Genomic DNA, 15,771 nt, shown 5'->3' with positions numbered 1-15,771 from the left:
TAGAGGAGGCACGCTTCCTTCCAGGGACCAAAAATTTGCACTCACGTGCCATTGGCTGAAAATCAGTCATATGACACATGCAAGGGAGGCTGGGACATGTAGTCTAGGAGACCTACAGAAAGAAGAGGGAATGGATTTTTAGAGTGAATGAATGGGAAACTGTCACTGAGTGCAGAGTGCATGCCAGAAATAATTGTTTTTTTTCTTTTCTTTTTTTTTTTTTTGTTTTTGTTTTTCACGATTTTTATTTATTTATTTGACAGAGATCACAGGCAGGCAGAGAGAGAGAGAGAGAGAGAGAGAGAGGAGGAAGCAGGCTCCCCGCTGAGCAGAGAGCCCGATGCGGGGCTCGATTCCAGGACCCTGAGATCATGACCTGAGCCAAAGGCAGAGGCTTTAACCCACTGAGCCACCCAGGCGCCTCCTCCAGAAATAATTATTAATAATGATAGCAAAGGCATGCGTGTAGCGGGAAGAATGTGCTTTCATTTCAAGTCCTGTCCAAACCACTAACTAGTTTGGTGTCCCTTTAGAAACCCGACGCACTAGTCATATGAGGAAGTGGTGATGCAACATGGGGGCTTAAGTGGGTAGGAGAAGAATCAATGAAACAAGATGGGATTGGGAGGGAGACAAACCATACGTGACTCTTAATCTCACAAAACAAACTGAGGGTTGCTGGGGGGAGAAGGGGGTGGGATTATGGACACTGGGGAGGGTATGTGCTTTGGTGAGTGCTGTGAAGTGTGTAAACCTGGTGATTCACAGACCTGTACCCCTGGGGATAAAAATATATGTTTATCGCACTTCGGTTTCTTCATTTCTCAAATGAGGGTTAGAAACACCAACCCGGGAACGATACCGTGAAGATTCGTTGTGCACCGCAGACTGCCTCGTTAAATAAAAGCTCAAGTGGGACAGGGTATCCCCTGCCAGGGGTCACCTGCTTTCCGCCATGTCAATCCACACAACTAGTATTTCCCCCTTGATTTACAGGTTAAGAAAAGTCAAAGGATTCACTTGAACGGTTCCAAACTGCAACCCAGAATCCGCCAGCCCTCTCTCCTGCCATGGCTACCACTCTCGGCTCGTCTAGGGGAGATCCTCACCCTCCCTTCTCTTCGGGCTTCCGGCCTTTGCTCTTGCTGCTGTCTCTGCTGGAATGTTCCGCCAGCCTCGGATCCTTGGACGGCTGGCTCTTTCTCACCATTCTGGTCTTTGCTTCAGTATCACCATCTCCATGACCCCTTTGCTGCCTACTTAAGCTGAAGTAGATCCTTCTTCCCATATTTCTGCCTGTCCTTTCTCCTTATTTTATTTTCCATATATCTGTCATCACTCAATATTATCTTGTTGAATGACCTACTGTCTTTTCCTCTACCAACATGTAACTCCCTGAGAACAGGGACCTGTCTATTTGATTCTCTGCAGTGTTTCTACTCTGCACATAGTAGGCACTCCATCTTTATTCAGTGGCTCATAATGAAACTTAGGCTCAGAGAGGGTAAGCCACTCACCCGTGGTCACACAGCAATGTGGAAAAGCCAGGAATTGAATTTAGGTCTGTTTTGTCCCAAAGCCCACATTCTTTCTGTTATTCCAAGTCCTCTACCTGGTGTAATAGCAGTAGCTTCCCAGAGGCCAGATTGTGACCGTGTCTCTGATGTTGGGGTTGGGGGGAGATTCCATCTCCTGGCTCACAGGAGACAAGTGGAGACAGCTCACACACTCAGAGGCCACGTGGCTTTTCCTTGTTTTGGATACTTCTCTTTTGCCAGACATAAATGAGGCCCGAGAGTCCTCAGCTTTTGAATGGCCTCTGCTTCTGGTTCACTGCAGCAGGGGAGGAAGCGGAAGGATCATGCTTTGAAATCAGAACGGCTAAAGTTTGGGCCCTGGGATGCTGTGAGAGCCAGAAAGCCAAGGAATTGTAAATGCCGAAAAGCTCCAGAAAGCTCCAGAAAGCCTCCTTTGTCTTTCCTGGACCCGAGCTCTAACTGACCAAATCAATGGAGGTATTGAGTGCCCAAGAGATATTGGAATATCTATTGTTTTGAAGGGCAGGGGGCCGGGTGGGATTCGTTCTCACACAGAGGTCAGGGGAGCCTGAGCATCTTGCGGGTGCTGGGTATTCTCAGTGTGCCCTTCTAAGAAACTCTGCACCCATCTCTGCCCTGCTCTGTGCCTGGGAGCCTGACCTGGGCAGACGGCACCACCTGGGGTGGGGGTGGGGGAGCTCCCTTTCCTTCTGGCTTCGCGTTGGGCTCAGCCAATGGCAGGCACCAGGAAGCAATTGGGGGCAGGAAGACAGAGAGCTTGGGGTATCTCCCCTGCCCACAATCCCTCTCTGCAGTGGCTGTCGCTCCCATGGGACACCTCCTCTTTCTCAGCTACAGCTCCCATGGGTGCTGGTGAATGCTGATGCCTCCATTCCATGGAAAGGTTTATCAGCCCTGGTCCCACCTTTCCAGGCAGCTTCCCTAGCCCTCCTTCAATTAAACCCTGTGTGTAGGCCATCTGTTTTCTGCTAGGACCCCGACTGATTTGTGGGGTCTCCCAACACAGGAGTATAAAAAGCAGCTAGCCAAACACCCGCCTTCAGCGAAGCCACGAGTTCCCCATGCCCCTCTAGCTCCGTGGACCCTTGTTTTCCTGTCCTTCCTTTCCCAGGTGGCCAGGTTTCTACCGGCTGCCCCATCAGCAGCCATGAGGCCAGGTGGCAAGACCGGAGGGCAGCAGGAAGGGTGGTAAGGAACCGTGGACACTCCCTATATTAGGAAAGCAACATTTTGATGTTTTTAAGGAATTCTTGGAAGATGTTCGCTTGTGTCTCACTGGTGAGACTGTTTCACACCACCATCCCCAGCTGCCTGCGCTGCTGTCCTTATGGAGATCAGGATTCTGCTGGTGAGAGGAAAAGGGAAAGAGATCTTGGGAGCAAGACGTGTCTGCTGCAGCGAGTGCCTGTCCCCCGGAGTATCCAAACAGGGCTGATCTTTCATGTGCCAAAGTAAGTATTGCATGCCTCCATATTCTAAATTTTCTTCTGATTGTGCAGTTCTGTGCTCCGTTGGGCTCTGTTCCCTCCAGTATAAGCTCCAGCTTATGGAGCATCTCCTGGGCACGTGGTGTACAGAGTGAGCCAGACGGGTGGGTCCCATGTCCCATGTCACAGAGTAGGAGAAGGACCATTAAGCAGACCAGCAAAGATGTGATCGTTGCAACACATACTAGGAAGGGCCTTCCAGGGGCTCGATGGACTCGCTTCGAGCTGTGTGGTCGGAGACCACTCCCTTCTGTTTTCTGAGCCTTGGCTGGCCCCTCTCCAAAATGGGGAGGTGCTACAGACTAACCCCCAAATTTGTATGTTGAAAACTAACCTCCATTAGGTACTAGTGGTGTTAGGAGGCGGGGTCTTTGGGAGGTGATTAGGTCATGAGATACAGCCTCATGAGTGGGACCAGGGCTCTTATATATAAAGGAGACCCCAAGAGTACCCTTGTCCCATTTGCCACATGAGGACATGGCAAGAAAATGCTGGTCTGTGAAACAGGAGGGGAGTCCTCACCAGACACCATATCTGCCTGCACCTTGATCTTGGACTTCCCAGCTCCAGCACCGTGAGGGGTCAATGCCCAGCCTGTGGTATTTTCTTAGGAAAGCCTGAGCTGACTAAGACGGGATGAGTGTGTGATTTCTAAGAACCCGATTACTGAATTACAGCTCTAATCACCAAATTCTCTTTTTTTAAGATTTATTTATTTGTTTGAGAGAGAGAGTGCACAAGCCATGGGGAGGGGCAGAGGGAGAGAGAGAAGCCCAAGCACATTCCCAGCCAAGTGCAGAGCCCGAGATGGGGCTCAGTCTCACAACCCCAAGATCATGACCTGAACGGAAACCGAAAGTCCGTCCCTTAACCAACTGTGCCACCCAGGCACCCCCCTAATTACTGAAACTCTAACCCAAACAGTTTCCCCTCGAGATGGAGACAAGTAGAAGAAGAACCAAGTTTTATTTCTCTCCTTCAAAGCAGCACCCCACGGTTAATAACCCCACGGTTAATTTGGCGATAGCTTTAAATACCTACATTCGCTGAACCTGTCACTTTCGTAATAGAATTGCATTTGGGGATTTAAGTATTTGGGCCTGGAGCCATATTTTTAGAGGACATAGCATTTCAGCCAAATACATCATTCATTGCCTTTGATCTATTTGACCAAGTACGAAGGATCTATGGCCTCAGACTGCTCTTGGCCCTGTGGGAGAGAGGAGATCCTTCCCCCAAAGAGCCTGAAGGGTCTGCAAAGGGATGAGAAAACCACGTGCTACAGTGGCTTTGACGGTGTACTAGCAGATGTGAGAGGGGAGCCCCCATGGGGCGGCTCATGAGGAGCCTGACCTTGGCATGGTGCAGATAGGCCCCAGTGTGCCAAGCCTCCCTGCTCCCCACTTAGTGCTATGAACTCCCTGCCCACCGCCTCAGACCCCACAACCCATAGCTACTTTGCCCTCCCATGGGTTCCCGCGTACAGATGTTTTGAGGAAATACCTAGGCCAACCGTACCCATCTTGCCCCTGTGTCATCCCTTCCTCTCTCCGACTTGCAATATGGCCTCCTGCGTGGAGTCCCAGTGCTCCTCCCTGACGCCTTCTGAAGGACAGGGAAGGGCAGGTGGGCCAAAGGGGCCACTGGCCACATGCAGGTAAGGAGCAGACCGGCACTGAGCAGAAGCAAAATGCCATGCCCTTGTCCAAAATGCCACGTCCTTGACCTCTCACTGCAGGTCATCTCAGCCCCCAAGCGTGGCAGGTGGGTGCTGTTGGACCCATTCCCAGGAGGTGGAAACTGAGTGTTTAAGTCAAGATCTTGCCAGAGACAGATGGTCCATTCACGTGGGTAGTGAAAGATGAGTTTAATACAAGGGACAGTTTGCAAAAGCATGGGCAGGGTTTGGTCTAGTATCCCAGGGACCATGACAGACAGGGAGGGATCTCTACACACACACACACACACACACACACACACCCGTGATAGACAAAGTAACGCCCCCCGCAAATGTCCATTTCCTAATTCCTAGAACCTGTGACTATATTAGCTGATGCAGACTTTACAGTGGGATTAAGGATCCTGAGGTGAGGGGATTATCTGGTGAGACCAGTGCCATCACAAGGCTCCTTCTAAGAGGGAGGCAGGAGGGTCAAGGTCAAAGAAGATGGGATCAGAAGCGGCGGTGATGCACTCTGCAGCTGGAGGCAGAGGCCGGGAGCCAGGGGAGGCAGGCAGCCTCCAGAAAGCTAGAAGGGTAAGAAACCCAATTCCCCCCCGAGCTTCCAGCCCCTGAAGCTGATTTTGGACTTCGGACCCCCCAAATTGTGAGCTAACAGTGATCTATTGTGAGCTAATTGTGATCTATGTTCTGAGGCAGCCCTGTTTGTGAAAGTCTGTTATAGCAGCAACAGGAAGCCGATACACACCCCTCAGCCTAAAGGGGAAAGCAGGAGTGCAGGGGTGCAGAGGTGCAGAGAGAGAGCCCTGTGTGTTGGTGGGGGGTGTTGGTGGCAGGAGCTGGCCTTCCATGACAGACATAGCTGGCCAGGGCAGAAGGAGCCAGGGAATAAATGTTCTCACCTCCTGTTCCTCCCTCCTTGGATTCCCTCGCCAGCCTCCCCACTGGCCAAGTCCACCGGGAGCGCAGGGGAGGATGGGGACAGGGTGGGAAGTCTGGGTGGAATAGGGCAGACAGCCAGCCGGGCCAGAGGTGGGCAAGACCATTCATATGTGGCCCTGAGAATAACCCCTTGCCTAAGACCACACAGTCAATGTCAGACTCTGAGATGATGACGTTGCCACCAGTTTCCAAGTTCCGTTTGTGCTGACCGCTCTGCAAAGCACATGCCATGCATACAGGCAGAAGACGGCACAGTAGGTCTGGGGGTCACACTTCCTAGGATTCTGATTTCTCTTTGCTACTTATCTGCTGTGTGACCTCAGGTATGTGACCTGGCCTCTCTGAGCCTCAGTTTTCCCATGTGTAAAAGGGGAGGGGGCAATAAGAGCCCCCACTTCGGATGGTTGCCAGTATTAAATGAGATAATCCAGGGAAAGCACTCAGCATGCTGTCCAGCTCACAGAAAGTATTGGATGAGTGTTAACTGTTGTATAATTAATATCTACTTGGGGTTGAGATTTGGATCCAGATTTATCAGACATAAATGGTAGGAAAATGTGCTGCTTGGTGACAGCTCAAAACCTTTCCATGGCAGGTATCCTCTGATAGGACCTTTCATTTCTGTGGCTGTCTGTCCCTAAAACCCATGAAGCAGGGGTATCATTGGCCAAACCATCCAACTCCCACCGAGGGCGTTCTCCAACATGCCTGACCTAGACTGGGCACACCCTTTGGGCCACACCACAATAGGGAAAGACCAGGAAACTTTCGGTGTGGGATCCTGGAAGCGATCCTGGCACAGAAGGACATCAGCAGGAAAACAGGTCAAAACTAAAGGAAGTCTGGAGTCTAGTTCCTGGTAATATGCCTTAGTTCTGACAGATGTCACACGTGAGGCGCACCCTTTTATGCAGAAGTAAAACTAACATTCTGGAAAGCCGAACTGGGGTGAGCAGTTTCTAGAGACTCTGAACTAACTCTGCAAATCTAAGATTATCTCCAAATAGAAGGTGGGTATAAAACGAAAATGGTTTTGGTGAATTTCCGTTGAAGTCCTCAGAAACACGGAGGATTTTTTTTTTTTTTTTTGGTCCTAAATTCATGTGAGCAAGAGTGCAGAGAAGGCGTGGAGAGACAAGGTTGTGTTCCTGATAAATGCGAAAATTAGGAAATTATGAAAAGGTGCCAGGAGAATAGCAGGCTATTTGTCACTCTTCAGGGAGCCGAGAAGCCCCCATCCAGCCATGCTGGGGACATGAGTTCCCTCCTGATTGGAGAAAAATCCAGTGGCCTGTGTGCAGTGAGCAGGGACCAGCCTGAGTTCCTGCCCTGTGAAGGCAGAGGGGAAGGTGCGGACCCAGGGGCCATGAGAGTTTCAATCTCTCTTGGAAACAGTGTGAGGATGCCTGGGTGGCTCAGATGGTTAAGCCTGTGCATTCGGCTCAGGTCATGATCTCAGGGTCCTGGGATCGAGCCCTACATCGGGCTCTCTGCTCAACAGGGAGCCTGCTTCCCTTCCTCTCTCTGCCTGCCTGCCTTTCTGCCTACTTGTACTCTCTTTCTCTCTCTGTCAAATAAATAAATTAAATCTTAAAAAAAAAAAAAAAAAAGCAATGCTAACTGTCCTTTCCTTGTGGGCCACAAGAAAGACACTCGGGATCAAGCATGTGGATTTCAAAAGACATATCTTTTGTTCAACCTCACTTCTGCCCCTTTCCTATGCCCATTTGCAATGTACCTCCTTCTCATCACTCACGGTTCTATAGGGTCTCGCTGTATCGCGTGTGGATTTCCTAGAATCCAAAGACTTCAAGGTCTTTCCATAGTGCTCGAACCTATGTACATCACCCGTGCACATCCCATCTGGAAATACAGATCAAAACTACAAAGGCACATGCCCACGACTCAGCCACTGTACCACCAGAAACGTATCCTGCAGATTTTCTGGCATACACGTGAAAGGATCCATGTCAGGGATTAGAAAGGACCCACATGTCCATCAGTAGGTGACTGGTACATCCACTATTATCAGAAAGTTCTAGAAAGTACCTTAGGCACCAACCTGGGAAGATATCCAAGATAACTTAGATGGAAAAAGCTACATGCAGAGAATGTGCACAATTTACCACGTTTGTGTAAAATGGGGAAAATGAGGGTTTATATGCATATGTCCTTGGACATGCATAAAGAAACTTTGGAAGACTATAGGAGAACTGAAAAACTCAGGTGACTTTAGGGGGATGGAGGTAGGAACTGGGCAAAGAGCAAGAATAGGAGGAAACATTTTACTCAGCTGGGATGTGAACAATCAAGTTATCCAAAATCTAAATACAAACAAAAGTGAGAGAGAAGGAACAGGAAAAGAGAAAGCGAGAGGGAGAGAACACAAACTTGATTCTCACTACCCAGCTAACCTTGCAAGAGCTGAAAGAAAATAGATTCGCAAGAAAATGTGACCCTCCTAAGGATTTTTGGAACAACGTGAGGGTGGGGAGAGGGAAAGGGAGACAGGGAGAGCAAGAGAAAAAGATCAAGAATCTTCCAAATGGTTTGCGATGAAACTGGAATCCTACAGCCACAGAAATCTGAACGTGTTTTTTTTTTTTTTTTAAGTGATACAAAAGACTCTGAATGGTATACCAGATCGTGGTAACAGTTGCTATTTTAAGAGCACAGACTAGACTTTCTAGTTCTACATCCTTTTTACAGGTTTGCTGTGTGAATTCTGGAGAATAGCTTATACTTCCGGTTAATAACCCCACCCCCACCCCCCACCCCACCCATCCGTGAGATGGCAAGAAAAATTTTCAAAAAAATTTCAATCTGGCTAAGGATTTTTGCAGTGCTCTGAGGATCTTTCCAGTAGTTTTGACACTACAACATAAGCAATCAGATGGTTTATTTCTTTGATCCACAGTAGACTAGAAGCAAAGAAGAGTGGAAAGACAGAAAGCCCAAATCAAATATAATCAACTCTTGAATGCACAGAGTTTTCTAAAACCTTTCTCTGTAATATAACAGTAAGTCATTAAAAGGCGTTGGTCATTACTTATTCTTCTATACCGTATTTTTTAAATGACTGCTTTTCTTCATCGTATAAAAATATCATGACTCACTCAACCCCTTAAACCAAACACCTTTTCCTTCACACCATTGTAAGTAATGCTTCCATGAACCTCTTTCACGTGCAAATCATGCACACATCCTTGATAATTTCCTTAGGATGAACTCTTGGCTGTCTAATTTCTTGATCAAATATGATCATGCTATGGCTCTTGCTGGAACAGGGTGAATCATAACTGTCAGAAAGTTTATACCAATTTAATTGCATCACTGTGACCTTTCAAAAGAATCATTAGGGACCCTTGTTCTGCTTTGGTTCTCCAAATGAGCAGAGATTTCATTCTCCCTAATTGGAAAAGATTTGGCCGGGAGCACAGCCTAACGCTAGTCCCTAATAACGTCTTTGATCTGTCCCAGGGCATGTCAAAACAAGTTTGCCCCCTTCCTTCTGGGGCCACTTGGATTTCAACTGTCCAATGAGCGACCTTCTCTGTGCAGCCATTGCTGACCCTTCTGGACATTAAGGACTGTCCTGAGATGCCTCTGGAGCCGGGGAGCCCAGACTCCTCAGTCTGGTAGCGGCTCATAGACTGCCCCCCGCCAATCACATTTCCTATAGATGCCCGTGGTCCAACCCACCTAAAAGGGATAATGCATTCAAACTAAGCCTTATTTGATGAAGAATCCTTATGAACCATATCAACATTTAAAAAAAATTGAACACCTAATGTCTTTGTTGGGTTCAGTCTTCGTCCCTTTGCACTACTGTAGCAAAATACCACAGATCGGATAGTTGGTGGCTTATAAACAACAGAATTTTAGAAATTCTGGAGGCTGGAAGTCTGAGACCGGATGCCAGCACGGTCAGGTGATGACCCTCTTCTGGGATGCAGACCTCTCACTCTTTTGTCACGCAGTGGAATGAGCTAGGGAGCATTCTGGGGTCTCTCTCTCTCTCTCTTTTTTAGATTTTTAAAAATTCAATTAGCCAACAAAGTATATCACTAGTTTTTGATATAGTGTTCAATGATTCATTAGTTGCATATAACATCCAGTGCTCTTCACATGATGTGCCCTCCTTAATGCCCGTCCCGCAGTTACCCCATCCCCTCACCTCCCTCCCACCCCTCCCACAACCCTCTTTTATAGGAGCACTGGTACCATTCCCAAGGGCTCCTCCCTCCTGACTTAACCACCTCCCAACTCCTCCTCTGATACTCTCACGTTGGATGTTAGGATTTCAACATATGAACTTGGGGGGCAACACAAGCTTTCAGGCCATAGCAGGATCTCTAGGGGTAGAGCCTGAGATGGAGATTTTTATCCAAGTGAATTTTTGAGGGAGAACTCACTAGAGAAAAACCATAAAGAAGTGAGGGAAGGGGGCACCTGGGTGGCTCAGTCGGTTAGGCGCCTGCCTTCAGTCCTGTAATGATCCCAGGGTTGTGGAATCAAGCCCCACATTGGGCTCCCCGCTCGGCAGGAAGCCTGCTTCTCCCACTCCCTCTGCGGCTCTGCCTACTTGTGATCCCTCTCTCTCCCTCCCTCTGTGTCAAATGAATAAATTTTTAAAAAATCTTTAAAGAAGAAGAAGTAGTAGTAGTAGTAGTAGTTGTGAGGGAAGCAGAGTAGGACAGGTTCAGAAGCCAAGGAAGGGATGGTGTGAGTCAGGCTGAGGGGCTGTCTTAGCCTGGCCCCACCCACATCTCAGGAGTGTAGGTGGCATCCCAGAGCTGCTCCTTGTCCCCTTGAGGCCAGGATGCTGGCTTTTTGTACCTTGTAATGATCAGTCATTGAAAGCTGCCTCCCCATGGCATGGGGGTGCATAGTTGGCAAGATGACAATTGTCCAGGAAAGGGTGTGGTTCTGAGCAGTTAGCAGCCAACACTCCCAGCAGCTGGGAGATGAAGGCACCAGCCGGGGAAGACATCCACACCAGGCACCAACAGCATTTGCCACACCATGCAGAATAAATCACCCTCACCAAACATGCCAACATTTCAGATGAAAGTCCCCAGGGACACTGAAGTCTTCTTCCCTCCATCTCATCACAGAAGTAAACTCTGCCCACAATTAAAATGTGTCTTTCCAGGTTATTGGGTTTTTGTTGTTGTTGGTGGTGGTGGTGGTGGTGGTTTTTATCTACTACATGCATGCATATATATCTAAAGAAAACGGTAAACAATATTGTTGTATTCAGAAATGGCATCTTCTGGATTGTTAAGGGTTGAATCGTATTCCCCACCTCCACAGTTCCTGTGTTGGAATCCTAACCCCGGGGACCTATGAACAAGACCTTATGTGGAGACAGGGTCTTCTCAGGGTCTTAACAGAGGTGATCAAGGTAAAAATGGAAGGTGACCAAGGTCAGTCGGATGACCCTGGACCAATCCAACTGGTGTCCTTATGAAGAGGGGGGCATTTGGAGATAGGCCACAGGAAGACGAAGGTAGAGCCTGGATTGATATTTTTATAAGCCAACCAAGACCAAAGATTTCCAGCAACCATCAGAAGCTCGCAGAGAGGCAAGTAGCCAGGTCCTCGTCACGGCACACAGAAGGAACGGCCCATGCCCGCACCTTGGTGTCACACTTCCAGCCTGCAGAACATGAGACAATAAATTTCTGTTCTCGCCACCACTCACTCTACAGTGCTCTGTTAAGGCAGCGCTAGGACTTGAGTATTCCGATCTCATCATTCTACCGCTTGCCTTTTGTCCCCACTCAGGGTGGGCCTTAGAGGCTGAGACGTTGGAGAATATGTCAGTCTACCGCATTCTATTTAACCACAACAGATGGCATGGATTTATTTTACTTTGTTTCTCTCTTGACGAGTCAAAGTTTAACAAAAGTGCTTTAAAAATACCTTCGATGTCCCCGAGTTTGAGACTCCATTTTTCCCCTCTTGCAATGGTAGTAATGAGACCACCAGCCTCTTAGTTTGTTTGTAAGAATGGCATGCGTGGACTAGCCTGGGTAAAACTCTTAGAACAGTGCCTGGAGTAGATGTTCTTAAAACTTGCTGGCTGCTTTTATCATTCCCCATCTGGGGCATCTGAGCTGGTCTCCTGCTTCTCTTACCCTTACCCCTCTCCCCATTCTTGTTTATAATAGCCAAAGTCTTCATCTCTACTGGGTAGAGACCAGGGATGCTGGCAAACACCCTATGATGCACAGAGGAGCTCCTCACAACTAAGAATTCTGCAGCCCTCCATGACCAATAGTCCCGAGGCTGGGAACCCCCATTTCTAAGTCCCTTTCAGCTCTAGAAGTCTATGATTTGAAGACAGGAACAAAGTCCTCAGACCCCAAAGGGTATTCTTTCCTGATCTCTCTCTTTCTCTCTCTCTCTTAGGAGCACAATTACTGCAAATTATCTATCTGTAGATGTACATTTCTCCTATCTTTTTTTTAAGTAGGCACCATGCCCAGGGTGGAGCCCAACGTGTGGCTCAAGTGTACGACTCTGAGAGCAAGACCTGAGCTGAAATCAAGAGTTGGACACCCAACCGACTGAGCCACCCAGGCACTCCTCCAACATCTTGTTTCTGGAAACAGGATGTATCTTACAATCCATGGTGCATCATAGCCTCATTGGCAGAAGCCTGACTTCTTTCTGACTTAGGCAAATAAAGTACCAGTGCCTATCATCATAGATGTGGCAGGCATGGGGCCTCTATCTCCCTTCCCAGATTAAGTTCATTGGAGATTAGAGAATGCTGAGCTGCTCCAGGGATGTGTGAGACTGCTCTAAGCCTTGTACATAAGAATCTACTTTTACCAGCTCGTTTCCCCACTGGGAAGTGTTTGCTCAATATATGAAATCAATAGCCTTTTTTCTTAACTTGCTCTGACCTAAATCCTTATTTTGGTCTCCCCATGCCCATAGGCAAAGTTATTCTTCATTTAAACTTCCCAAATTCTCACACTTGAGATGCTATCCCAAACCTTCCATCCTCTAAGAAGCCACAGTCTGTCATTCATCGATCAAACTCAGGATTCGAGAGGCCTCCCTGCAAAGCCCAGTACTCCAGATGGTCATTGTAGCATTGAGGCTTAGCTCCTCCAGGCTGGACTGAAAGAAGGCTCTCCACGAGGGGTGACCCCATGAAACACTCCTGTATGACCCAACCATGGGTAGACCAGATGTTGATGCTCATTTTCCCTACCATCACTGTAACTGTTTCTCTTAAAGTTCAGGATCCCCTGGGAGATCATTAGAGTCATCCTCCTGGTTCCAGGAAAGAGGTCTTTTCATTATTTATCCTTTATGACTCGGTTCATGTCCCAACATCTCTACAAAAGCCCTGAGTTGAGTGAACAGCTCCTCTCTGTGTTCCCAGAGCCCCTTTTGTTGACCTGGACCACAGCACTCATCGCAAGGAACTGTAATCGTCATTTGACTTGCCTCTCTCCTGTGAGGCCCGTGTTCTCAAACTTGAGCCTGCATCAGACTTCCTTGGAACTCTTTTTAAAACACAGCATGCTCTTGTTTCTGGTTCAGTAGCTTAGGATGGGGTCGAGAATTTGCATTTCTGATAAGAACCCTGGTGATGGTGATGCTGCTTGCCCAAAGATCATACTTAGAGAACCAATGACCTCATCCATGGGTTCACTAACATCAGGGACCTTGCATCCTTAAAATGTCTAGATTCCACACACAGTAGGCAGCTGACATATTTGCTAAATAAATTCAACTGGGTTTTAATTAAATGTCTCCTCTGTGCTGAGAATGGCATTAAGCCTTGTTTAAAAAAAAAACAAAACATAATTATTTATAAGAGCCAAGATAAAAAAAAAAAACCCTAAGTGTCTGTGTATAGACGAGTGGATAAAGAAGATGTGGTATACAGAGACAATGAAATATTATTCAGCTATAAAAAAAAGAATAGAATCTTGCCTTTTGCAACAATATGGGTGGACCTAGAGGGTATTTTCCCAAGTGAAACAAATCAGAGACAGACACATACTATATGAGAATCTAAAAACAAATCAACAACAACAACAAATACACCAAACACCCCCCCCCTCGAAATAGAGCTGTAAATACAGAGAGTGAATCACTCTAGCGGTTGCCAGAAGGGAGACGGGGGGGGGGGGGGGATGGATGACATGTGGCAGACGAGATTAAGAAATACAAACTTCCAGTTATAAAATAAATAAGTCACAGGGATGAAAAGTAGAGCATGGGAATACAGTCAGTCATATTTTGGTAACTTTGTATGATGACGGGTAGTAACTGCATTCATTGTGGTGAGTGTTTTGTAATGTATAAATGACCGAACCACTATGTTGGACACCTGAAACTAATATAATATTATACGTGGACTATACCGCAATTAAAAAATTTAAGATGCATAAAAGGAGTGGCAATCTGTGCTTTGTCTTGCAGGACGTAGTAACCCAATCAGGCACCTAATACAAGAACATCTTCTATGTTTTGCTCTTCAGAATCTACTTGGCACTTGGCACACATTCTCCCTTTTAATCCGTCCCCACCAAACGCAGTGACATATGGCTTGTTATCCCTGTGCAGAGGAACTGGCAAAATCTTAGAAAGTCTCTCATTTTCTATGTGAATTTTCTTACCCCAGGGGTCCTCAGGGATGATAGCAGGTGTTGAATTAAAACGATGTGTGAAATTGGATAAATTTTCCTAGAAGTTCAGTTTTACTGAAGGATTTGGGACAGGGAAATGTTCTGACACATGTGAGTACATTGGCAGAATTCTGCTTTTCCATATCGACTATATCACAGTCATTTTTTTTTTAATCACAAAACACAACATTTTCAGGACAATTTGCCACTATCAGAACTTTCTGGAAGTAAACTTCGCTCTTCTCCAGTTTTGGCTGTGTTTGAGTAAAGCCACTTGCCTCAGTGGAGTTCAAAGTCTTGTTTGTCTGAATTCCAACCCTATGCTTGTGGCCACTTAAGGGACAAGACTGGTATAGGGCAGGTCAACAACCAAACTGGGCCAATTTTTTTTAAGGGTTGGGGAGAGAGGCAGAGACAGGCCTAAGCAGACTCTGTGCTGAGCACAGAGCCTGACCCCAAGATCACAACCTGAGCCCAAACCAGGAGTCAGACACTTAACACCTGTGCCACCCAAGTACCCCTGAGTCTTTTTTTTTTTTTTTTCAAACAGCATCCTAGGGGTGTGATGTATAGGAGATAAAATTGGAGCTTTTCACCCACGGTTGGGCATTGTTTATTCAACACCCGTTGGCCCATTACTCTTGTTTGGGAACGCAGTAGCCCCAGTCCCAAAGGATGAACGATCTCCATTTAGGCAAACCATTGCTAGCCCATTGTGGTTTGCCAGAGACTGACTCTCTTCCATGGCCTCCCTTGCAGCTGGGAATCACCATGTGATCCCGCTTTGGAAAGGATAAGAAGACAGAGATTTTCAAGGATCATTTTGTTCTTGCCCCCGTCTTTCCTTTTTGGGATAGTAGTGTGATGGCTGGAGCTGTGGCAGCCACCTCGAGACTGTGAGAGCAAAAGCATGCTGGATGGAAGCCAACAGGATAAGAATGGCTGTTAGATTTTAATGCTGTTGTTAAGTTACTGTACCATCATTCAACTGCTTACCTTTGGTCTTATTTTAGTTAACCATAAATATCCTTTTGGTTTAAACCACTCCTTGTAGACATAAGCATTCCTACATGATAGTTAATCCCAGAGTCCATTCTTCCAGCACATGCAGGGCTTTGTTCTCCTACAGGTTCATTTTCCTTTATAGCCCAAACTTTGATTGTCGACAAAAAATCTAAAATTCAAATAATGATTTTCCTATTCTCCTTCATTCCATAAATATCTAATGACGACCTTCTGCATGCCAGATACTCCTTTGGACATTGGGGGTAGGACAAGGAATAAGAAAGATGAAGTCTCAGTTCTTATAGAAATTCCCTTCTAGAGGTAGGACACCAAAACCAAAGAACAGAAGCATATCAATGGGTGACTGGTTCCACAAAAGAAGAGAGGAGAGAAGCACCAGCTTAACAGGGAGAGAGGGACTCTCTGAAGGAAGGGAA

This window comes from Mustela nivalis (genome assembly GCF_964662115.1).
Source record: "Mustela nivalis genome assembly, chromosome: 14".
Classification (NCBI taxonomy): Eukaryota; Metazoa; Chordata; class Mammalia; order Carnivora; family Mustelidae; genus Mustela; species Mustela nivalis.
Note: the sequence above shows the minus strand (reverse complement) of the source record.